This window comes from Dama dama, chromosome 6 (genome assembly GCF_033118175.1).
Source record: "Dama dama isolate Ldn47 chromosome 6, ASM3311817v1, whole genome shotgun sequence".
In the NCBI taxonomy this organism is placed as follows: domain Eukaryota; kingdom Metazoa; phylum Chordata; class Mammalia; order Artiodactyla; family Cervidae; genus Dama; species Dama dama.
Genome location: NC_083686.1, coordinates 37237913 through 37264734, shown reverse-complemented (window position 1 = coordinate 37264734; position 26822 = coordinate 37237913). Strand labels below are relative to the sequence as shown.

Here is a 26822-nt window from a genome sequence, read left to right as displayed (position 1 = left end):
ACGCAAAGAAATAGAGAAAAGCAATAGAATTGAAAGACTAGAGATCTCTTCAAGAAAATTAGAGATACCGAGGGAATTTCACCATAGCAGAAGATGTTTAGAAGAGGTGGCAAAAATATGCAAAGACCTGGGGCGGGGTGGGGGACACCCATGACGGTCGGGTCATGGTGCAGAGGTCTGACAGAATGAGGTCCACTGGAGAAGGGAACGGCAAACCACTTCAGTATTCTTGCCTTGAGAACCCTATGAACAGTATGAGAAGGCAAAATGATAGGACACTGAAAGATGAACTCCTCAGGTTGGTAGGTGGCCAATATGCTACTGGAGATCAGTGGAGAAATAACTCCAGAAAGAACTAAGGGATGGAGACAAAGCAAAAACAATATCCAGTTGTAGATGTGACTGGTGATAGAAGCAAGATCCAATGCTGTAAAGAGCAATATTGCGTAGGAACCTGGAATGTTAGGTCCATGAATCAAGGCAAATTGGAAGTGGTCAAATAGGAGATGGAAAGAGTGAATGTCGACATTCTAGGAATCAGCGAACTAAAATGGACTGGAATGGGTGAATTTAACTCAGATGACCATTATATCTACTACTGTGGGCAGGAATCTCTTAGAAGAAATGGAGTAGCCATCATAGTCAACAAAAGAGTCTGAAATGCAGTACTTGGATGCAATCTCAAAAACGAAAGAATGATCTCTGTTTGTTTCCAAAGCAAACCATTCAATATCACCGTAATCCAAGCCTATGCCCCAACCAGTAATGCTGAAGAAGCTGAATAGTTCTGTGAAGACCTACAAGACCTTTTAGAACTAACACCCAAAAAAGATGTCCTCCTCATTATAGGGGACTGGAATGAAAAAGTAGGAAGTCAAGAAACACCTGGAGTAACAGGCAAATTTGGCCTTGGAGTACAGAATGAAGCAGGGCAAAGGCTAATAAGAGTTTTGCCAAGAGAATGCACTGGTCATAGCAAACACCCTCTTCCAACAACACAAGAGAAGACTCTACACATGGACATCACCAGATGGTCGACACTGAAATCAGATTGATTATATTCTTTACAGCCAAAGATGGAGAAGCTCTATACAGTCAGCAAAAACAAGATGAGGAGCTGACTGTGGCTCAGATCATGAACTCCTTATTGCCAAATTCAGACTTAAACTGAAGAAAGTAGGGAAAACCACTAGACCATTCAGGTATGACCTAAATCAAATCCCTTATGATTATACAGTGGAAGTGAGAAATAGATTTAAGGGACTAGATCTGATAGAGTGCCTGATGAACTATGGACAGAGGTTCATGACATTGTACAGGAGACAGGGATCAAGACCACCCCCATGGAAAAGAAATGCAAAAAGGCAAAACAGTTGTATGAGGAGGCCTTACAAATAGCTGGGAAATGAAGAGAAGCAAAAAGCAAAGGATGAAAGGAAAGATACTCCCATTTGAATACAAAGTTCCAAAGAATAGCCAGGAGAGATAAGAAAGCCTTCCTCAGTGATCAGTGCAAAGAAATAGAGGAAAACAAAAGAGTGGGAAAGACTAGAGATCTCTTCAAGAAAGTTAGACCTACCCAGGAAACATTCCATGCATAGATGGGTTGGATAAAGGACAGAAATGGTATGGACCTAACAGAAGCAGAAGATATTAAATAGAGGTGGCAAGAATACACAGAAGAACTGTACAAAAAATATCTTCATGACCCAGATAATCGCAATGGTGTGATCACTCACCTAGAGCCAGACATCCTGGAATATGAAGTCAAGTGGGCCTTAGAAAGCATCACTATGAAGAAAGCTAGTGGAGGTGATGGAATTCCAGTTGAGCTATTTCAAATCCTGAAAGATGATGCTGTGAAAGTGCTGCACTCCATATGCAAGCAAATTTGGAAAACTCAGCAGTGGCCACAGGCCTGGAAAAGGTCAGTGTTCGTTCCAATCCCTAAGAAAGGCAATCCCAAAGAATGGTCAAACTACTACACAATTGCACTCATCTCACACACTAGTAAAGTAATGCTCAAAATTCTCCAATCCAGGTTTCAGCAATACGTGAGCCGTGAAATTCCAGATGTTCAAGCTGGTTTTAAAAAACACAGAGGAAACAGAGATCAAGTTGCCAATACCCACTGGATCATCGAAAAAGCAAGAGTTCCAGAAAAAAAAAAAAACATCTATTTCTGCTTTATTGACTATGCCAAAGCCTTCGAGTGTGTGGATCACAATAAACTGTGGAAAATTCTGAAGGAGATGCTACTACCAGACCAACTGACCTGCCTCTTGAGAAGCCTGTATGCAGGTCAGGAAGCAACAGTTAGAACTGGACATGGAACAACAGACTAGTTCCAAATAGGAAAAGGAGTACGTCAAGGCTATATATTGTCACCCTGTTTATTTAACTTATATGCAGAGTACATCATGAGGAATGCTCGGCTGGAAGAAGCACAAGCTGGAATCAAGATTGCTGGGAGAAATATCAATAACCTCAGATATACAAATGCCACCACCCTTATGGCAGAAAGTGAAGAGGAACTAAAAATCCTCTTGATGAAAGTGAAAGAGGAGAGTGAAAAAGTTGGCTTAACGCTTAACGTTCAGAAAACTAAGATCATGGCATCTGGTCCCATTACTTCATGGGAAATAGATGGGGAGACAGTGGAAACAGTGTAAGACTTTATTTTTGGGGGTCTCCAAAATCACTGCAGATGGTGACTGCAGCCATGAAATTAAGACGTTTGCCCCTTGGAAGGAAAGTTATGACCAACCTAGATAGCATATTAAAAAGCAGAGACATCACTTTGCCAACAAAGTTCCCTCTGGTCAAGGCTATAGTTTTTCCAGTGGTCATATATGGATGTGAGAGTTGGACTGTGAAGAAAGCTGAGCCCCGAAAAATTGATGCTTTTGAACTGTGGTGTTAAAGACGCTTGAGAGTCCCTTGGACTGCAAGGAGATCCAACCAGTCCATCCTAAAGGAGATCCGTCCTGGGTGTTCATTGGAAGGACTGATGCTGAGACTGAAACTCCAGTACGTTGGCCACCTCATGTGAAGAGTTGACTCATTGGAAAAGACCCTGGTGCTGGGAGGGGTTGGGGGCATGAGGAGAAGAGTAAGACAGAGGATGAGATGGCTGGATGGCATCACCGACTCAATGGACATGATTTTGAGTAAACTCCGGGAGTTGGTGATGGACAGGGAGGCCTGGCGTGCTGAGATTCATGGGGTCGCAAAGAATCGGACATGACTAAGTGACTGAACTGAACGGAATTGATACAAAAAACGACCTTCAGGACCCAGATAACCACGATGGTGTGATCACTCACCTAGAGCCAGACATCCTGGAATGGAAGTCAAGTGAGCCTTGGGAAGCATCACTACAAGCAAAGCTAGTGGAGGTGATGGAATTCTAGTTGAGCTATTTCAAATCCTAAAAGATGATGCTGTAGAAGTGCTGCACTCAATATGCCAGCAAATTTGCAAAACTCAGTAGTGGCCACAGGACTGGAAATGATCAGTTTTCATTCCAATCCCAAAGGAGGGCAATGCCAAAGAATGCTCAAACTACCACAGAATTGTATTCATCTCATACACTAGCAAAGTAATGCTCAAATCTCCAGGTCAGGCTTCAAAGTATGTGAACAGTGAACTTCCAGATGTTCAAGCTGGATTTAGAAAAGGCAGAAAACCAGAGATCAAATTGCCAACATCATTTGGATCATAGAAAAAGCAAGAGAATTCCAGAAAAAAACATCTACTTCTGCTTTATTGACTATGCCAAAGCCTTTGACTGTGTAGATCACAACAAACTGTGGAAAATTCTTCAAGAGATGGGCATACTAGACCACCTTACCTGCCTCCTGAGAAATCTGTATGCAAGTCAAGGAGCAAGAGTTAGAACTGGACATGGAACAATAGACTGGTCACATATCAGGAAAGGAGTATGTCAAGGCTGTATATGTCACCTTGCTTATTTAACTTCTATGCAGAGTACATCATGTGAAATGCTGGGCTGGATGAAGCACAAGCTGGAATCAAGATTGCTGGGAGAAATATCAATAACCTCAGAAACACAGATGGCACTGCCTTTATAGAAGTGAAGAGGAATGGAAGAGCCTCTTGATGAAGGTGAAAGAGAAGAGTGAAAATGCTGGCCTAAAGCTCAACATTCAACAAACTAAGACCATGACATCTAGTCCTATCACATCATGGCAAATATATGGGGAAACAATGGAAACAGTGAGAGACTTTAGTATGGGTGCTCCAAAATCACTGCAGATGGTGACTGAAGCCATGAAATTAAAAGACACTTGCTTCTTGGAAGAAAAGCTATGACCAACCTAGCCAGCATATTAAAAAGCAAAGACATTACTTTGCCAACAAAGGTCCATCTAGTCAAAGCTACAGTTTTTCCAGTAGTCAGGTATGGATATGAGAGTTGGATTATAAAGAAAGCTGAGCACCGAAGAATTGATGCTTTTGAAATGTGAATTGGAGAAGACGCTTGAGAATCCCTTGGCCAGAGAGGATATCAAAACCAGTCAATCCTAAAGGAAATCAGTCCTAAGTATTCAATGGAAGGACTGATGCTGAAGTTGAAACTTCATGACAACAGAGGATGAGATGTTTGCATATCATCAGTGCTCAAACTCAGGTTTGAGCAAGCCCCTGGAGTTGGTGATGGACAGCAATGCCTGGCATGCTGCAGTCCTTGGGGTCGCAAAGAGCCAGACATAACTGAGCGACTGAATTGAACTGTCAACGGAAAACCACTTTTATGATCATCATTTGTTCTTTTTTATCTTCTCTATTTTCTTGTTTTATATTTTATCTATTTTTTCATTGAGGTATAGTTGATTTACAACATTTACAACATTTATTTAAATATTATTATCCATTGTAGTTTATCAATGGACACTGAATAAAATTCTCTGTGCTCTACATTAGGACCTTATTCTGTATCCATTCTAAGTGTATTAGTTTACATCTACCAACCCCAAACTCCCAGTCTATCTCTGTCCCTCTCCTTCCCCAGCCCACCCCAGCAACCACAGTCTATTCTCATAGACAGTATGTTTCTGTTTTGTAGATAGGTTCATTTGTGCCATATTTTAAATTCCACATATAAGTGACATCACATGGTATTTGTATTTTCTTTCTGATATACTTCACTTAGTATGATAATCTCTAGTTTCATCCATGTTGCTACAAATGCAAATCTCATCTTTTTACGGATGAGTAGTATTCCATTGTATATATATACCTTATCTTCTTTATCCATTCATCTGTCAATGGACATATTGGTTGTTTCCATGGTTTGGTTATTATGACTATTGCTGCTATGAACATAGATGTGCATGTATCATTTTAAATTATAATTGTATCTGGGTATATTCCCAGGACTGTGGTTGTTGGATCATATGGTAATTCTATTTTTAGTTTCTTGAGGAACCTCCATACCGTTTCCATAGTGGCTGTACCAACTTACATTCCCACTAACAGTGTAGAAGCATTCTCTTTTCTCCACACCATTTCTAGCATTTGTTTTTGGTAGACTTTTAAATGATGGTCATTCTGACTGGTTTGAGGTGGATCCTCATTGTTATTTGATTTGAATTTCTCTAATATTTAGTGATTTTGACTACCTTTTTATTTGCCTGCTGTCCATGGGTATGTCTTATTTGGAGAAATGTCTGTTAAGGTCTTCCGCCCATTGCTTAGTTTTTGTTGTCAAGTTTTACGACTCAACAACATTTTGCCAATCTCTTCTGTACAGAAAAGCGACTCAGCTACACACATATAAACATTCTTTTTTATATTATTTTACTTTAATAATAATTAGTTATTATTAAATAAGTTATTATCCAGCAACTTAGTTTTTTGGTGATTAAGACTTTGTTGTATCATTTGCAAATATTTTATCCCATTCAAATGTAGATTGCCTTTTCATTTTTCTTATGATTGCCTTTGCTTGGCAAAAGCTTGTTAAGTTTGATTAGGTCACATTTGTTTATTTTTGTTTTTATTTCTATTGCCTATTTCTATCTGCTTTTTATTTTCATTCACAAACACTGAGTCAAAATTCTAAGAGCTTCTCGTTCATCTTCACATGCATCAGTCCTCTGTTTTGGACTTGCTCCTAATACTTCTCTGATATTTTAAAACTATTTTTCAAAAGTCTACAATTTATATACCCAATTATTCTCCAACCTCACCTTCGCACTCTGTGGTGACTTGCCAGGCCACTTCATTTTTAAGAAGATCAACTCTCTCTTTTCCAGCCTCTTTCTTGCTCTTGAAAATTAAACAACTATACTCACGTCTGATTTTATTCAGACCAAATCACAACAGAAACCCAGTCTCCACTAATAAAGTCAAGGAAAATTTAACTTTGAGGAGAGAAGAAACATAATGTAATAAACAGAAGAAATTAACTCCAAATGATTTCTCCTGTTCAACTGGAAAAAAAAAAAAAAAAAGGAAAGTACCTAGAAATAGAGTCAGAACAGCAGTGTTTTAGTTTCCATTTCTCTCCATCAGAGCAATCAATTATCAAAAGAAAACTAAAGGGCTTATCAGTTGAGATGTCTTTTGGTGAATGAATCACAGTGAAGATGTGCAGATAGTGGAAATCATCATTATACTTGATGTCTATTTCAGGTTTGACAACCTTCATGATGCATGGCAGAAAATTTTCATTATTTCCTGCACCTGGCAAATAGGCCTCCAATTTATTAAAGACACCAGTTCTGTTCTTTCTTCTAGAATCCAAGCTATATCCTCTTTTTTTTTTTTTTCTTTAAACAACTTTTTATTGAAGTATAGTTAATTTACAATGTGATATTGGTTTCAAAGGTACAGCATAGTGGTTCAGTTATCTATCTATCTATCTATCTATCTATAGAGAGATATTCTTTTCCGTTATTATTTATTTATTTATTTATTTTTTATTAGTTGGAGGCTAATTACTTCACAACATTTCAGTGGGTTTTCTCATACATTGATATGAATCAGCCATAGATTTACACATATTCCCCATCCCGATCCCCCCTCCCACCTCCCTCTCTACCTGATCCCTCTGGGTCTTCCCAGTGCACCAGGCCCGAGCACTTGTCTCATGCATCCCACCTGGGCTGGTGATCTGTTTCACCATAGATAATATACATGCTGTTCTTTTGAAACATCCCACCCTCACCTTCTCCTACAGAGTTCAAAAGTCTGTTCTGTATTTCTGTGTCTCTTTTTCTGTTTTGCATATGGAGTTATCGTTACCATCTTTTAAAATTCCATATATATGCATTATTGTACTGTATTGGTCTTTATCTTTCTGTCTTACTTCACTCTGTATAATGGGCTCCAGTTTCATCCATTTCATTAGAACTGATTCAAATGTATTCTTTTTAATGGCTGAGTAATATTCCATGGTGTATATGTACCATAGCTTTCTTATCCATTCGTCTGCTGATGGGCGTCTAGGTTGCTTCCATGTCCTGGCTATTATAAACAGTGCTGCGATGAACATTGGGGTGCACGTGTCTCTTTCAGATCTGGTTTCCTCAGTGTGTATACCCAGCTGTGGGATTGCTGGGTCATATGGCAGTTCTATTTCCAGTTTTTTAAGAAATCTCCACACTGTTCTCCATAGTGGCTGTACTAGTTTGCATTCCCACCAACAGTGTAAGAGGGTTCCCTTTTCTCCACACCCTCTCCAGCATTTATTGCTTGTAGACTTTTGGATAGCAGCCATCCTGACTGGCGTGTAATGGTACCTCATTGTGGTTTTGATCTGCATTTCTCTAATAATGAGTGATGTTGAGCATCTTTTCATGTGTTTGTTAGCAAGCTATATCCTCTTGATCATCATCTTTTTTATATAAATAACATGTTTTTACACCTGAGAATCAGCAACTACAAGTGTGTACTCCTGCCAAAGCCACACGGTACATTCCAACACCAAGATACCCCTTTAGTGTATGTAATACATTCCAATACAAGATAAATGACTAGGCTTGTTAAAAGAGAACATTGTTTTGGCACAAATCAGATGAATATACTTGTTTACACGAGGCTTTAATAATTATATAAAAACACTAGAAATTAACCTATAAAAATCAAAAAAATGATTATGGCCATGATATTGATAGTTAAAGGGAGTATGAACTTAATGAAAAACAGATAACCATACATTTTATAAGTAAATGTTCCTATTTAAGATTTTACTATGCACTAAAATTCCATTTTATTTCATTTTAAAAATATGAACACTGTGTAGCTTGGATCATGTTTGAAACCAGAATTTGGTAATTAAATTCTCTTATTTAAGGTGTAATATTAACTTATGTAATTCTAAATTCTATATTCATCATAATATAGTATGATAGTATAGCATATATACATAGTAGAGTATCGAGAGTAATAATAGTATATTTAATCCAAAAATTCCTTGACATTTTGCTATAAGTCTTAATATTTTTTTTATTTCATAATAAACAGCATTTGTGAGAAATCTTAAGGTTATATACATATGAAGAAGCTGCTCACTAACCATACACTATTTTTCCTTGTTTTTTTTTTTTTTTTTTTTGTCTTTGTGAGATCAACAACAAAGAAACAAAATGCAATCAATTAAAATCTTATTATAAATTATCCAATGCACTCCTGAGGCTCTCTGACTTTAAAGCACTTAACTCAAGAGAAATGTACTTTGATTTTCCTCTTTCTTAATGTTGTTTTGAATGTTGTCAACAAAGATCAGAGGGAAGAAAAAGCTCCAAGCTGGTGTGATTATAACATACCATCAGTGAAAGTCAAGTTTCCAATCCTTGACTGCCAAAGGTGTAAATGAGCATCTGAGGCTAGTGCTAATTACAGCAATCTAAAGACAGAAACTGCTGTTATTAAATCTAGGCAGCAAAGTGAGATCTAGCATTGATTTCCAAAGTGCATAATTTTAGAACTCATTCCTGTGATACTATGCGTTTGATCTTTCTAATGATGATTTCCACTTAAAAATCACCCATCTAAAGCTTTTTTATTTAAACTGTTTTTAAAGCCTTTATAAATAATTTGTAATTACTATCAATGTAGAGGTATCTTTAATTATCAATGTCCTTTAGCATGATTTCTGGTGATCCAAGTCAACTGAATATTCAGAATAATTTCACTCTTTGTCTTTCAAAAAATACTGCTAAGAACCCATATTAATTTTGTTAGTGATGCATTGAGTTGCAGGTATAGATGATTAATTTTAATTTTGAGGGTGAGGAATTGGCATTGTTGAAGTATGTAAGCATAAGTCCTTTTTTTCCTGTCTTATCTCTTACAGGTGGATGAAACAGTCTGCTATAATCTAATACAGGAAAAACACATACTCATAAATTGATATGGCTGAATGAGTTACTCATTCCTTTTGAGCCTGAGTTTTCTATAGAAAATGAAGATAAGAGCTTTTTTAATGGGATTATTATGAGGATGAAATGGATTTTTATGTGTACCATACTGAGAAAAATGCCTCACATGTAATATTTCCTTATTAATTTCATTGTAATCATTGAACCTTTGACGGCTTTCTCCATACTGACTTGTTATTCTCTACTTAAAATTATATTAAATTTTCCTCTCCTAAAACCATGTTCTATTGATGCTCTAATTTGTAAGATGTCTAATGTTCTCTTTTGTCCTTTTGCAAACTCCTTGACAGAATAATTTGTAGTAATTGACACCAATAATAGTAGATTCCACACATTTTTACATATACGTGCAATTTACAGACATGGGCTTATAATGCTGCTGCTGCTGTTTAGTTGCTAAGTTGTGTCTGACTTTTTATGACCTCATGAGGCTCCTCTGTCCATGGGATATCTCAGGCAAGAATACTGGAGTGGGTTGCCATTTCCTTCTCCATGGGATCTTCCCAACCCAGGGATCAAATGCACATCTCTTGCTTGGCAGGTAGGTTCTTTACCACTGAACCACCTGGGAGGGTCAGGCTTATAATGCTTAATATTTTGGCCATGACTCTCTCCACTGACTTATTTATTCCAACATCTTTACAGATTAGCAAATTTAGAACTGCATTACCATTTTTCATGGCCACACATTATAGTACCATAATTCTCTATTACTTTGGTAAACATGCTGCATTACTCCTGTTTTTTTTTTATTATTTATTCTTTCCTCTATTGGAAAAGCAGTGTGGTATAGCACCTTGAATCAGAAGTTCTAACTCTATACTGCTAGAGTGCAAATCTCGTTCTTATGACTTAATAGCTGAGTAAGCTTTGATAAAATACTTACTTGTTATAAGCAGAAAGTTGTTATTGGACACTGTAATGGAAAATCTTACTATTTTAGATATTTACATATTTAAATATTAATTAATTAAATATTAAATTAATTAAATATTAAATATTTAGATATTTACTTATTTAGATCTGAATCACATTCCCATTTCTAGAAGCCATAATTTAAGAGACAGGTCAATCCAAAAGAGGAAAGACTGAAATACCACTGCAAGTACATATAATACCTATATCCCATTCTTTCCATGACTGTACACTGGAAAAATTGGAATGCCCACATTAGATACACAGGTTGGATACCCATTCTGAACTGACACTGGTATCATATCAAAAGCCAGTATAGTCCCTGTAAGTATTAGCAAATAGGTAGTTGGAAACTGGGTGATAAATTGAACCTTAAATACATTTTTTCTTACAGGGTTTATTTCCCCTCTTCATTAGTCTACATATGGGATGGATATTCTTAGCAGCTGACAGAATCCTCCTATAAATCCTTGACCCGAGGAACAAAGAGCCATTGGCATTGGAGAAGCTAAGTTCCTTTTTAATTCACTGTTCTTAATACTGCAAATGCCATGAAAACTGGTGGATATTACTGAACAGTTATTACACACTAAGACATAGCTCCAATCACAGTTCTTGTATAGGAGATGGTGACTTCATTCTGACTTTATTCTAACAGATTGCAGATCCTCAAGGTCTCAGTTCAGTTCATTTCAGTCGCTCAGTCATTTCTGACTCTTTGCGACCCCATGAAACATAGTACACCAGGCCTCCCTGTCCATCGCCAACTCCCAGAGTCCACCCAAACTCATGTCCATTGAGTCAGTGATGCCATCCAACCATCTCATCCTCTGTCATCCCCTTCTCCTCCTGCCCTCAATCCCTCCCAGCATCAGGGTCTTTTTGAATGAGTCAGCTCTTTGCATCAGGTGGCCAAAGGATTGGAGTCTCAGCTTCAACATCAGTCCTTCCAGTGAACACCTAGGACTGATCTCCTTCAGGATGGACTGGTTGGATCTCCTTGCAGTCCAAGGGACTTTCAAGAGTCTTCTCCAATACCACATTCAAAAGCATCAATTCTTCAGCATTCAGCTTTCTTTATAGTCCAACTCTCACATCCATACATGACTACTGAAAGAAACATAACCTTGACTAGACGGATCTTTGTTGGCAAAGTAATATATCTGCTCTTTAATATGCTGTCTAGGATGGTCATAACTTTCCTTCCAAGGAGTAAGCGTCTTTTAATTTCATGGCTGCAGTCACCATCTGCAGTGATTTTGGAGCCCCTCCCCCCCAAAAAAAAGTTAGCCACTGTTCCCACTATTTCCCCATCTATTTGCCGTGAAGTGATGGGACCAGATGCCATGATCTTAGTTTTCTGAATGTTGAGCTTCAAGCCAACCTTTTCACTCTCCTCTTTCACTTTCATCAAGAGGCTCTTTAGTTCTTCTTCACTTTCTGCCATAAGGATGGTGTCATCTGCATATCTGAGGTTATTGATATTTTTCCCAGCAATCTTGATTCCAGCTTATGCTTCTTCCAGCCCAGTGTTTCTCATGATTTACTCTGCATAGAAGTTAAATAAGCAGGGTGACAATATACAGCTTTGATGTGCTCCTTTTCCTATTTGGAACAAGTCTGCTGTTCCATGTCCAGTTCTAACTGTTGTTTCCTGATCTGCATACAGGTTTCTCAAGAGGCAGGTCAGATGGTCTGGTATTCCCATTTCTTGAAGAATTTTCCACAGTTTACTATGATCCACATAAAGGCTTTGGGATAGTCAATAAAGCAGAAATAGATGTTTTTTCTGGAACTCTCTTGCTTTTTCGATTATCCAGCAGATATTGGCAATTTGATCTCTGGTTCCTCTGTTTTTTCTAAAACCAGCTTGAACATCTGGAAGTTCACGGTTCATGTATTGCTGAAGCCTGGCTTGGAGGATTTTGAGCATTACCTTACTAGTGCATGAGATGTGTGGTCTTATATATGGCTATTTCTCTGGTGAATGACTTTTTTTCAGTCTTCATCAATAAAGAGGATCAAAAGCTGTTCATGTGCATCTGGGGCAAAGAGTGATATACATGTATTTATACATATCTGGCTGAATGGAAGTTATATCCTTTGCTTTCTATCACAACATATTTCAAAGAAACTTTAATTGTTTTGACATTTACTAGGAAAATTACACTGATCTAATATATTAATGACAGAAAATGGCAAGTACTCTGGATAATATGGAGCACATAACAGGTAATCCTTGATTTTAGATGGAAATGTAGATTCCTAAATATTCTGAGATATTCTCTCCAAGGTAAAGAACAAACACCTTTCCTAACATGAGAGGAGGATAGCTTCTGTTACTCTTGGAAACCAGGACTCCACACTATTTAGAAATATAGGTCTAAGTCATGTAGTGTGTATATATTTCCTATTGCTGTCATAAAAAAAAAATGGCTAAGAACTTAGTGGCTGAAAATTATTCTTCCTGGATTAAAATCAAGGAGGCAGAGGGGCATTCCTGCTGGACCTTCTGGGAAAAGAACCTGTTTCCTTATCTGTTTCAGCTTTTCAAGTCCACCTGCAGTCTTTGTCTCCTGACATACTCCTGGAATTATATTTTTTATTTCATCACCACAGCTTCTACTACTGACTTAGATAATCCTGTCTCCTTTTCATAAAGATGCTTTAAATATCATAGAGATAATATCTCTCTACCTAGATAATTGATTCTTTTGAACTGTGGTGTTGGAGAAGACTCTTGAGAGTCCCTTGGACTGCAAGGAGATCCAACCAGTCCATCCTAAAGGAGATCAGCCCTGGGTGTTCATTGAAGGACTGCTGCTGAAGCTGAAACTCCAGGACTTTGGCCACCTCATGCAAAAAGTTAACTCATTGGAAAAGACCCTGATGCTGGCAGGGATTGAAGGCAGGAGGAGACGGGGACGACAGAGGATGAGATGGCTGGATGACATCACCGACTCAATGAAGATGAGTTTGGGTGGACTCCGGGAGTAGGTGATGGACAGGGAGGCCTGGCGTGCTGCTATTCATGGGGTCGCAAAGAGTCGGACACGACTGAGTGACTGAACTGAACTGAACTGAACCTAGATAATGCAAAATAATCCCCGCCATAGAGGTTTCTGAAGTATGAGAGGCTATTCTCCATGAATTAAAAGGCAAGTTAATATACTGAGTCTCCACTACACACAAGAAAGATTCCTGGTGATTATTGGGCCTCTCTGAATTTTAGACTTATTTGTTAATTAACTCATTGAAGAGTAGCCCTGAGCAGGAGAGACTTCTGAATAAATCCTTAGTGTTATATGTCAAGGCTGTGCTTGCTGCATCAAGCTATTTTAAAAATATCACTGCTGGTAAACTACTGAAATTTAGGTGACACTGAGCCTCTGATCATGAAACAACAAATGTTGATGTGCCTGGAGCTACCCATCCTTAAGTAGGTGTTATCAAACCTACAAAACCTAAAGTTGGATGGGTGGAGAAGCAATCTACCACAAGATAGGAATAACATTTTCAGTTGAGACCCAGATGGCATTAGTAAATTACTTGTACAGATGACAACAATGATCATGTCACCTATGTCAGTTGCACTGATGCCTATCTTTTAATTTATACCTATTTTCTCCAGGTAATTCCCAATGGCTAACTGAACAAAGAAAAAAAAAAAAAAAAAAGGAGGAGTTTGGATCAAAGATAAATTCAAACAACCGATGGTTTCCTGGGTGTAAATGAAATGGCTTCAACACAAGCCCACATAGGAGTGGTCCTGAAATATAAATATAAATATAAGTCAAGAAAGTTGTAAGAATAGGCTGAAAGTGAAAGTCAGTCATGTCTGATTCTTTGCAACTCCATGGATTATACAGTTGATGGAATTCTCCAGGCCAGAATACTGGAGTGGGTAGACAAAATAGGCTAGGATTTTCCTTTTGTTTGGAGGAGATGGGACCTGAGTTGTAAAAACACAAACGCTTCCTAGACAGCAAAGGATGACCTGAATAGTTTTTCAGGAACCTTGAAAAAAACAGCATTTGAAAAAATCACAGAAAATGAGTCAGAGGAGAGTCCTAAAGGAGAGAGCGCTTAGCATGTAGATACATATGAAGAAGCTATCACTGTAATAGGGAGAAATATCTAATATTTGGTAAAGTGCAGTGGTCCCATTTCTGGTGATCTTACTGGGACCAGTTTTAGATCTGAATACACATCTCCACAATGGGCTTAAGAACTTGTATTTTAAATTTTCTACATCAAAGAATGGTCATTGGATGCATGACTCAGTGTTTGGAACCTCTGCATTATATAACACAATTCATTGATCAGTTCTTATCCTGATTGCAGTCTTCAGGATAGATTTTAATTGTAGATATTAGCAGGGAGGGCTCCAGATTTTTAGTTCTGATAGTGAAAACTGCTGGGAGTACACTAGATAATGTTTGAATAATAGAAAGTAAGCTATGAGTATTATCACTTAACTTGAGAAATGTACCTCTATTAATATAGGTGGGCATAAGTGTATTGTTTTAACAGCTTTGCTAATTATAATTAGCATAACATAAAATTCATCCATTTAATGTGTACAGTTCAATGACATTTTAGTATATTCACAAAGGTGTGCAAACATTATCACAATCTAATTTTTAAAACATTCTAATTACCTCAGATACACTTTAGCAAAGAAGTAAAGTTTAATATAACCAGTGATAAATCAATCATGTTATTGTACAACCCCTTGAGAAGGGCAGATCAACTCTCTGGTATCCTTCCCAAAAATGTGTGACTCAATATAGTTATGAGAAAACATTAGAAAAACACAGATTGGAATACTCTACAAAATAACTGGCTAGTTACTCTGCCAGATTATCTCAGTTAACTGTTACAGATTGGAGACAATTAAATTCAACACAGGATCCTGTATTATCAAAGAGAAATAGAAATTAGTCAAAAGATATATAAAGTCTCAATTAGGTCTGTACATTAGTTGACAATATTGCCTTAAGGTTGATTTCTTAGCTTTGCTGTATGTTCTTTGCTTATGTGAGAAATTTTTGTTGTTATTGTTGATATGAAAGGGAGTTGAATGAAGGGTATATTGGAATTTTCTGTCCTATTTATTTAACATCATTTTTGAGATAAGATTCACAAGCGATATAATTAAACCACTTAAAGTGTGTAATGTATAAGGGCTATAGTTTTACCACATTCCTACCAGCTGTTATTATTGCTCTCTTTTTTTACTTCAGCCATCCAAGTGTGGCATTTCATTGTGGTTTGAATTTGTGTTTCCCTAATGACTAATGATATTGAGGATCTCTCATATGCCTACTGACCAGTCGCATATCTTCTTTGGAGAAATGTCTATTCAACTCCTCACATTATTAAGTTGGAAGTTATATATTGTCCTCTGGATATTATTGCCTCATCTAACATATAATTTGCAAATATATTTTTCTGTCCTGGAAGTTATCTTCTCAGCTTCTTGATGTCCACTGAATCACAAAAGTTTTAAAGTTAAATGAAGTTTAATTTATCTATTTTTTCCCTTTATTTCTTGTGGTTTTAGTGTTCAATCTAGGCAACTATCACTGAATTAAATATCATGAAAGATTAATCCTATCTTTTCTTTTAAGAGTTTTATAGTTTTAACTCTTATATTTGGAATTAATCTCTAATCCATCCAGGGTTAATTTTTTCATATGATGTGCTGTGGCTCACATCATCAGTATATTTCAATGTTGAATATAGGTGATTAAAGTATGAATCTTTTTTTATTCGTCATCTTGGGAAGACACTATTAGACCTTCACTATTAAGTAAGATATTAGTTGTTATTTTAGTGGAGGCTCCCTTTATCAGGTTAAGGAAATTACTTTCTATTGCCTGCCTACTTAAAATTTTCATAAGGAAAGGATTTTGTGCTTTGTCAAATGCCTTCTATGGGTCTAGTTGATTATGTGGTTTTTGTCTTTTATCTGTTAACATGATATATTTTTGATTATGGGAAATAAGAAAACAACTTTGCATTCTGAAACAAATCTTGTTTTGTCACGGTGTATAATGTTTCTTTATAAGATACTAGACTTGGTTGGTTAGTATTTTGTTGAGGATTTTTACATCTATATTCATAATGATTCTTGCACTATAGTTTTATTTTCTTGTGCTCTCTTTTTCTGGTTTTGGTATCAGAGTAATGCTGTCCTCATGAAATTAGTTGGGAAATATTTCCTCTTCTAATTTTGGTATGCTGCCAATTTTAAGGTTGAAGGATAGAGTACTGGGTATGATTAATTTCTACATGTTTGTGAGTTTTTCAACTTTTATTCTGTTATTAATTTCTAATTTAATTGTAGAAGGATTATATATAGTATAATTACAATCTTTTAAATTTACTAAGGACTTTTTTTTTACCCAGAGTGTTATTTATCCTGGAGAAAATTTGATGTGTGCTCTAGAAGATTTATATGTATTTTACTTTGCTGGGTGGAGTGTTCTATATGTATCTGTTAGATCTAGTTAGTTTATAGTGCTGTTCAAGTCTTCTATACCCTTTTTGACATTATACCTTGTTCCTCTATCAATTATTGAAAGTAGTATGGTAAAGTATTTAAGTATTGTTGAATTTCTTTTGATTTTAGCTTCAAATTTAATTTCTCTTTATGTAATTTTATCTAGTGTCTGGTGCATATATGGTCAAATTGTTATATCTTCTCAGTGGATTGGCCCTTTTATCATTACATTTATTTTGATAAGCAATTATTTTTTGAACTCTTTTCCTGATGCTTTATCTCTTTTCTCTCCTGTGAAAATTCTATTATACATCTGTTAGCACATGCTTCCCTGATAGCTCAGTTGGTAAAGAATCTGCCTGCAATGCAGGAAAGCCCAGTTCAATTGATCCGCTGTAGGAGTGATAGGCTACCCAATCCAGTATTCTTGGGTTTCCCTTGTGGCTCAGCTGGTAAAGAATCTACCTGCAATGTGGGAGACCTGGGTTCCAGCCCTGCATTGGAAAGATATCCTGGAGAAGGGAAAAGCTACAACTCCAGTATTCTGGCCTGGAGGGTTCCAAAGAGTTGGGCATGACTTTCACTTCCAGCACACCTCAGCTTCCCACATTTCTTTGAAGATCTTTATATTTGTCTTAATTTTGTATGTGTGTGTCTCCTGCCCTTCAAACTGAGTAATCTATATTGATGTTTCTGGAAATTTGCTTTGTCAGCTCAGATTTACTGCTGAGTCACTTTACTTTACTTCATATCATTTCAGTTGCTCAGTCCTGTCTGACTTTTTGAGAAGCCATGGACTGCAGCATGCCAGGCCTTCCTGTCCATCACCAACTCATGTCCATTGAGTTGGTGATGCCATCCAACCATCTCATCCTCTGTCATTCCCTTCTCCTCCTGCCCTAAATCTTTCCCAGTATCAGGGTCTTTTCCAAAGAGTTAGTTCTTTGCATCAGGTGGCCAAAGTATTGGAGCTTCAGCTTCAGCATCAGTCCTTTCAATGAACACTCAGGACTGATCTTCTTTAGGATGGACTGAGTGGATCTCCTTGCAGTCCAAGGGACTCTCAAGAGTCTTCTCCAACACCATAGTTCAAAAGCATCACTCCTTAGGTGCTCAGCTTTCTTTATAGTCCAACTCTCACATCCATTCATGACTACTGGAAAAACCATAACCTTGAATAGACGGACCTTTGTTGGCAAAGTAATGTCTCTGCTTTTTAATATGCTGTCTAGGTTGGTCATAACTTTCCTTCCAAGGAGTAAGCGTCTTTTAATTTCATGGCTGCAGTAACCATCTGCAGTGATTTTGGAGCCCCCCAAAATAAAGTCTGTCACTGTTTCCACTGTTTCCCCATCTATTTCCCATGAAGCGATAAGACCAGTTTCCATGATCTTAGTTTTCTGAATGTTGAGCTTTAAGCCAACGTTTTCAGTCTCCTCTTTCACTTTCATCAAGAGGCTCTTGAGTTCTTCACTTTCTGCCATAAATGTGGTGCCATATGCATATTTGAGGTTATTGTTTCTCCCAGCAATCTTGATTCCAGCTTCTGCTTTATCCAACCCAGCATTTCTCTTGATGTACTCTGCATATGAGTTAAATAAGCAGTGTGACGATATACAGCCTTGATTTTTTCCTATACTCCTTTTCCTATTTGGAACCAGTCTGTTGTTCCATGTCCAGTTCTGACTCTTGCTTCCTGATCTGCATACAGATTTCTCAAGAGGCAGGTCAGGTGGTCTGGTATTCCCATTTCTTTCAGAATTTTCCACAGTTTGTTGTGATCCACACAGTCAAAGACTTTGGCATAGTCACTAAGCAGAGATAAATGTTTTTCTGGAACTCTCTTGCTTTTTTGATGATCCAACAGATGCTGGCAATTTGATAATTTGATCTCTGGTTCCTCTGCCTTTTCTAAAACCAGCTTGAACATCTGGAAGTTAAAACAGTTCATGTATTGCTGAAGCCTGTCTTGGAGAATTTTGAGCATTACTTTACTAGCATGTGAGATTCCATTTTGTTCTGTTTTATTCTATATAATTTTTGTTATTTTGTATTTCATGAAATATGGTTAATCTTATGTTTCTTAAAATTTTTAGACATTTAGTTCCATGTATATATTTATTACTGCTGGTTCAAAATCTTTCTCTGTTAAATCTAACATATAAGCTCTCTTAAAAATTTTTCTGCTGTCTATTTTATCCCTTGTGTGTGTGTGGATCACAACAATATCCTATTGCTTTTCATATGTCATTTCTAAAATGTAAACATTTGAGACAATATACTGTAGTATTACTGGGACAAACACAATATCTTGACCTCCAAGCTTTATTGTTGTTTACCTGTTTTTTAAGATAAGGTATAGTAAAATATTTTTAAGGAAGCTTATAGTAATCCTTACTGTAGTCATCAAAATAATACTAAAATGTATAACTACAAACTAATTGTGGTAACTGTCAATTAATTTAAAAGTAACTAATAGATTAGGACATGAGTAAAGAAGTATTGGGACAAATACAAAGCATATAGTAACATATGGTAGAATTAAGCTCAGTTCTTTCAAGAATTAGATTAAATGTAAATGTAAGAAAATTATGAGTTAATTAGAAGCCATTGAAAAATTTGAACAGAGAAGTATTACTGGTAATTAGACTCAGAAGTTGGTATAGAATTTTCAGGAACCAGAACATAATAGACCTATAAACATTAAAACTAGCTATATAAAATGTATCATAATTTTGTAAAAAGTTGTTTTTATTAATTTTGTATTATAATAGTTATATACCATATGTAATGATTATATTTTTGTTAGTTTCACAGTATATTATAATATTTATATACTATTGTTGTTGTTGTTCAGTTGCTCAGTCATATCTGACTCTTTGTGACCCTGTGGGCTGTAGCACATCAAGCTTCCCTGTCCTTCACTATCTCCCAGAGTTTGCTCAAACCCATGTCCACTGAATCAATGATGCCCTCCAACAACCTCATTCTCTGTCACCCTCTTCTTCCCCTGCCCTCTATCTTTCCCAGCATCAGAGTCTTTTTCAATGAGTCAACTGTTCTCATCAGGTGGCCAAAGTATTGGAGCTTCAGCTTCAGCATCAGTTCCAACGAATATCCAAGGTTGAATTCCTTTAGGATTGACTGGTTTGATTTCTTTGCTGTCCAGGGAACTCTTAAAATTCTTCTCCAGCACCACAGTTTGAAAGTATCAGTTCTTTGGTGCTCAGCCTTCTTTATGGTACCAGTATACTACATGCACATGTAAATATACAAAATCTATTCAAAAATAGTACACTTATGATACTGGCAACTCATTTGAGATTAGATACCTGAAGGGGGTCGGGGTGGGAAACAGCTGAAGAAAGTTACTTAAAGAGACTATTTCATATTAGTTGTCAGGTGTCAGGTAATCTAAGAACAAATTTTGCAACTTTAGGTATTGGTTTTAAAGAAAATGAAGGTTCTATTGGATTATTATAGATATAATTTTAGGGATGCTAATGGCAACCCACTCCAGTACTCTTGCCTGGAAAATCCCATGGACAGAGAAGCCTGCTAGGCTACAGTCCATAGGGTTGCAGAGTCGGACACAACTGAGCAACTTTACTTTACTTAAGGCAGTAACAGGTAGAACTGGACTTGGAACAACAGACTGGTAAGATTACCAGGAGAAATATCAATAACATCAGATATGCAGATGACACCACACTTATAGCAAAAAGCAAAGAAGACCTAAAGACCTCCTGATCGAAGTGAAAGAGGAGAGTGAAAATGTTGGCTTAAAGCTCAACATTCAGAAAACTAAGATCATGGCATCTGGTCCCATCACTTCATGACAAATAGATAGGGAAACAGTGGAAACAGTGACAGACTGTATTTTGGGGGGCTCCAAAATCACTGCAGATGGTTACTGCAGGCATGAAAGTAAAAGATATTTTCTCCTTGGAAGAAAACCTATGACCAAACTAGACAGCTTATTAAAAAGCAGAGAGATTACTTTCCTACCAAAGGTCCATCTAGTCAAAGCTATAGTTTTTCCAGTAGTTATATGTGGATGTGAGAGTTGGGCTATAAAGAAAGCTGAGCACCAAAGAATTGATGCTTTTGAACTGTGGTGTTGGAGAAGACTCTGGTGAATCCCTTGGACAGCAAGGAGATCCAGCCAGTCCATCCTAAAGGATATCAGTCCTGAATATTCATTAGAAGGATTGATACTGAAGCTGAAACTCCAATATTGTGGCCACCTAATGTGAAGAACTGACTCATTTGAGAAGACCCTGATGCTGGGAAAGATTAAAGGTGGAAGGAGAAAGAACGACAGAGGATGAGATGGTTGGATGGCATCACCAACTCAATGGACATGAGTTTGGGTGAATTCTGGGAGTTGATGATGGACAGGGAGGCATGGAGTTCTGCGGTCCGTGGGATCACAAAGAGTTGGACAGGATTGAGCAACTGAACTGAACTGAAGGAAGTAAGGAGAATAATTTTATCTTAATGAAAATTCAGAATATTCTAGACTAGACAAAATCATGTCTTATTTTAAGTATTGTGTGTATAGATAGAATTTTTCATACAATAGATTCCTTCTTGACCCAGAATTCCTAGCATTTACATTTTTAGCCAAGCTTTATTGATCAATCTTTTGTCTTGCTGTACTTATCAAAACTCCCTTTGGATATACACGTATTTTAGAAAACCTTTTATAGGGAAGTTTCCCCATATTCATGAATATTAATTGTTTAAATTAATTAAATTAATTGTTTAAATAATTTATTTATTATTCTTACTGTACCTTTCTTTACCAAGGACACACACTTTTTTGACTCCATGGTAACCTGTGTAGCTCAACCTTCTTAGAAGATATGTACCCTTATGTTATCCACAGGAAAACGTAATAGCCAAAATCTCCATTTACCCTAACTGTAAGTCAGTCAGAGAGGTAACTGGGACCCTAAAACCAGTGATTCCCTTCTGACATCAATTCCTGACTCATGATAAATTCTAAAATTTCTGCCATAAAATGTCAGCAAATTAGCATAACATTTTGGAGGCATAATGTTATAGTATTTTATATTTTATTGTGGTAAAATACACATAACATAAAACCTACCATCTTAACCACTTTAAGAGTACAGTTTAGTGGGATTAGAAACATTCATAATATTGTGCTACCATTACCACAGTGCCTCTCCAGAACTCTTTCATATAGTAAAACTGAAACTCTATGTATTAAACGGAAACTCCCCATTATCCATTTCCTTCTAGCCCCTGGCAACCATCATTCTATTTTCTATCTCTATGATTTGGACTATTTTATCTACTTGATAAAGTGGGATTATGTGGCATTCTTTTTGAAATTGACTTATTTCACTTAGGATAATATCCTCAAGTTTCACCCATGTGGCAAAATGTTATACATACATAGCATATGTAAGATTTTTAAGGCAAATAATACTTTGTTGGATGTATATACAACATTTTGCTTATTCATTCATACATTGATGGACACTTGAGTTGATTTCATATTTTGCATCTGGTCCCATCACCTCATGGGAAGTAGATGGGGAAACAGTGGAGACAGTGTCAGACTATTTTTTTTGGCTCCAAAATCACTGCAGATGGTGACTGCAGCCATTAAATTAAAAGACGCTTACTCCTTGGAAGGAAAGTTATGACCAACCTAGACAGCATATTAAAAGGCAGAGACACTACTTTGCCAACAAAGGTCCGTCTGGTCAAGGCTATGGTTTTTCCAGTGGTCACATATGGATGTGAGAGTTGGACTGTAAGGAAAGCTGAGCACCAAAGAATTGATGCTTTTGAACTGTGGTGTTGGAGAAGACTCTTGAGAGTCCCTTGGACTGCAAGGAGATCCAACCAGTCCATCCTAAAGGAGATCAGTCCTGGGTGTTCATTGGAAGAACTGATGCTGAAGCTGAAACTCCAATACTTTGGCCACCTCATGCGAAGAGTTGACTCGTTGCAAAAGACCCTGATACTGGGAGTGGTTGGGGTCAGGAGGAGAAGGGCACAACAGAGGATGAGATGGCTGGATGACATCACCAACTCGATGGGCATTAGTTTGAGTAAACTCCGGGAGTTGGTGACAGACAGGGAGGCCTGGCATGCTGCGATTCATGGGGTCGCAAAGAGTCGGACACGAATAAGCGATTGAACTGAACTGAACACATATTCAGTTAAGTTCAGTTTGGTCACTCAGTTGTATCTGACTCTTTGCGACCCCATGAACCACAGAATACTAGGCCTCCCTGTCCACCACCACTCCCAGAGTTTATTCAAATTCACATCTATTGAATAGATGATATCATCCAACCATCTCATCTTCTGTCATCCCCTTCTCCTCCCGCCTTCAATATTTCCCAACATCAGGGTATTTTCAAATGAGTCAGTTCTTCACATCAGGTGGCCAAAGTATTTTGGTTTCAGCTTCAGCATCAGTCTGTCCAATGAATTTTCAAGACTGATTTCCTTTAGGATGGACTGGCTGGATATCCTTGCAGTCCAAGGGACTCTCAAGAGTCTTCTCCAGCACCACAATTCAAAAGCATCTGTTCTTTGGTGCTCAGCTTTCTTTGTAGTCCAACTTTCACATCCATACCTGACTACTGGAACAACCATAGCTTTGGCTAGGACATTTATTGGCAAAGTAATGTCTCTGCTTTTTAATATGCTGTCTAGGTTGGTCATAACTTTTCTTCTAAGGAGTAAGTGTCTTTTAATTTCATGGCTGCAGTCACCATCTGCAGTGATTTTGGAGCCCCAATAAACAAAGACAGCCACTGTCTCCACTGTTTCCCCATCTATTTCCCATGAAGTGATGGGACCAGATGCCATGATCTTGGTTTGCTGTATGTTGAGTTTTAAGCCAACTTTTTCACTCTCCTCTTTCACTTTCCTCAGGAGCCTCTTTAGTTCTTCACTTTCTGCCATAAGGGTGGTATCATCTGCATATCTGAGGTTATTGATATTTCTTCTGGCAATCTTGATTCCAGCTTATGCTTCATCCAGCCCAGCGTTTTTCATGATGTACTCTGTATGTAAGTTAAATAAACAGGGTGACAATATACAACCCTGATGTACTCCTTTCCCGATTTGGAACCAGTCTGTTGTTCCATATCCAGTTCTAACTGTTGCTTCCTGACCTGCATACAGATTTCTCAGTACACAGATCAGGTGGTCTGGTATTCCCATCTCTTTCAGAATTTTCCATAATTTGTTTGATCCACGCAGTCAAAGCCTTTGGCATAGTCAATAAAGCAGAAATAGATGTTTTTCTGGAGCTTTCTTGCTTTTTCGATGATCCAGCGGATGCTGGCAATTTGATCTCTGATTTCTCTGCCTTTTCTAAAACCAGCTTAAACCTCTGCAAGTTCATGGTTCACATACTGTTGAAGTCTGGCTTGGAGAATTTTGAGCATTATTTTACTAGCCTGTGAGATGAATACAATTTTGCAGTTCTGGGTGATATATATCTCCTCAAGACCCTGCTTTCTATTAATTTGAACATCTATCCATAAATTAAATTGACACAATTGAGTGACTGAACATGCACACATGTCCTTTCTTTTCAATTTGCAGAACTCCTTTTAGCATTCTTGCAGGGCAGGTTTATTAATAACAAAATCTTTCAAATTTTGCTTATCTGGGAATCTTAATTTCTACCTCATTTTCAAAGAAGAGTTTTGCTGGATGCAGGATTCTTGGTTAGCATTATTTTTTTTCTCTTAGCACTTTGAATAAATCTACCCAGAGACTTTTAAACTCCAGTGTTTCTGATGAGAAAACTGCTCATAATATTATTTAGGATCTCTTGTTCATGATGAGTCATTTCTCTCTTGCTAATTTCAAGATTCTGTGTCTATAAATTTTGAAAGTTTAATTATACTGTGTCTTGAAGTGAGCCTTGGAATTGCAAGCCTTCAATGGACTCCAGAGTTACAAAACAGTTACATCAAACAGATTCTGTCAGTGCAGTTATTAACTAGGTGGGAGACAAAGTCCTCATACTTCCTTATCCACCATCTTCTCAGAATTTTAAAGTCTCTTTTTGTTAAATCACCAAAGAGTCTACATTTATATTTGTAATATCCATTTCCAGAAGAGAATTTAAAACATATCAAGGAAACAAGAACTTCCTTTTTTGCATTAAGGTGGAATATGATTTGTAACATAACTGCTGAAAATTCTTTGAGCTAACAGATTTAAATAGCTAAGAGGCCAGAAATTGCCTGCTGCTGCTGCTGCTAAGTCACTTCAGTCGTGTCTGATTCCATGTGACCCTGTAGACAGCAGCCCGCCAGGCTCCCCCATTCCCTGGGATTCTCCAGGCAAGAACACTGGAGTGGGTTGCCATTTCCTTCTCCAATGCATGAAAGTGAAAAGTGAAAGTGAAGTCGCTCAGTCGTGTCTGACTCCTAGCGACCCCATGGACTGCAGCCCACCAGGCTCCTCCTTCCATGGGATTCTCCAGGCAAGAGTACTGGAGTGGGGTACCATTGCCTACTCTGAGAAGTTGCCTACCTCATCTTTATTCTCCCCAGCATTGCATCCCTTCTTCTTTGTTTTCTTTGCTAGTTGATTTGTTTAGCATTCCCCCTTCTTATTGTGACTGTGATCTTTACTGAAAGTTTTCAATTTACCTGAAGAACCTGTCCTAGGCTATCTTGGTTGTTTCTGATTGGTTTTATATCCTATTACACATATATTGGGGTATCATACTGAATGAGTAGAATTTAGTTGACTAATGATTCAGTGACAGTAATTGGTAAAGGTTTAAGTGATTTGAATGTTTCAAAATTGGAATTATATCTACATGTTGAAACTGTTTCTTTTAATTTTTGTTCAGTTCAGTTCAGTCAGTCACTCAATTGTGTCTGACTCTTTGCAACCCCATGGACTGCAGTATGCCAGGCCTCCCAGTCCATCACCAACTCCCAGAGTCTACTCAAACCCATATCCATTGAATCAGTGATGCCATCCAACCATCTCATCCTCTGTCATCCCCTTTTCCTCCCACCTTCAATCTTTCCCAGCATCAGGATCTTTTCAAATTAGTCAGTTCTTCACATCAGGTGGCCAAAGTATTGGTGTTTCAGCTTCAGCATCAGTCCTTCCAATGAATATTCGAGACTGATTTCCTTTAGGATGGACTGGTTGGATCTCCTTGCTGTCCAAGGGACTGTCAAGAGTCTTCTCCAATACCTCAGCTCAAAAGCATCAATTCTTTGGTGCTCAACTTTCTTTATAGTCCAGTTCTCACATCCATACACAACTTTAGTAATTGTTTACTCATTCATTTATTAAAGACATTGATAAAGAAATACTGGGTATAGGACACATTTGGAGGAGACAAAAATGAATAGGTCTAATCCTTTCTTTTGGGTTGATAATTTAAGTTTCCTTCTAGTTGATAGATTATTCTAGGTAGTTGATGTCAACTAACATGCTATAATCAGTATTCTGTGTGTGTGTACATGTAACTTAGCAATTTCTTACTCTCATAGAGATTCCTATTAGACCTGAGAATGGGTAAAACATTCTTTTGGATCAAAATATAAGTTCTCTTTATTGGAATGGAGCAATTATAATAATGAAAATAACCTCGCTGTTGCTGTAGAGATATATTTCAGTAAATTATAAATTATTTCTCCTCAAAAATTTATATAAAATAAGGTACACTCTTCCCAGGTAGAGTCTTTTTAATAATCTGTACTTTGAATGTGTATTTATTGTATAACATGGTAATTATAGGCTGTTAGGGTGATATTTCATTTATATTTCTTACAAAACATATCATCATAAGCGCAAAAGAAGTAAATTACAAGATTATTGTCTTAAAAATATAAAAATAACCAAAATTTTAAATTATAATTCTTTTTTATCCTTCTCTCTGTGAAATTTAACAAAAGCCTGCTATTCATGAAGCTTTGTCCTGTGCCAACAAAATGTGGAAAGGGTAGGGA

General features: G+C 37.3%; 1 long non-coding RNA gene across 2 annotated transcripts in view; it reads left to right on the top strand.

The window, feature by feature from the left end:
• The window catches only part of LOC133058552 (uncharacterized), a 379658-nt gene that overhangs the window by 250279 nt on the left and 102557 nt on the right, over window positions 1–26822 (top strand). Inside the window, exon 4 of one of the 2 annotated variants that reach the window (XR_009693349.1) lies at window positions 9326–9474. The exons of the other annotated variant lie outside the window; for it this stretch is intronic. This is a non-coding gene — a long non-coding RNA (uncharacterized LOC133058552). Of the gene's footprint in view, window positions 1–9325; window positions 9475–26822 lie in introns of those variants that run through there. 2 annotated transcript variants of the gene reach the window in all.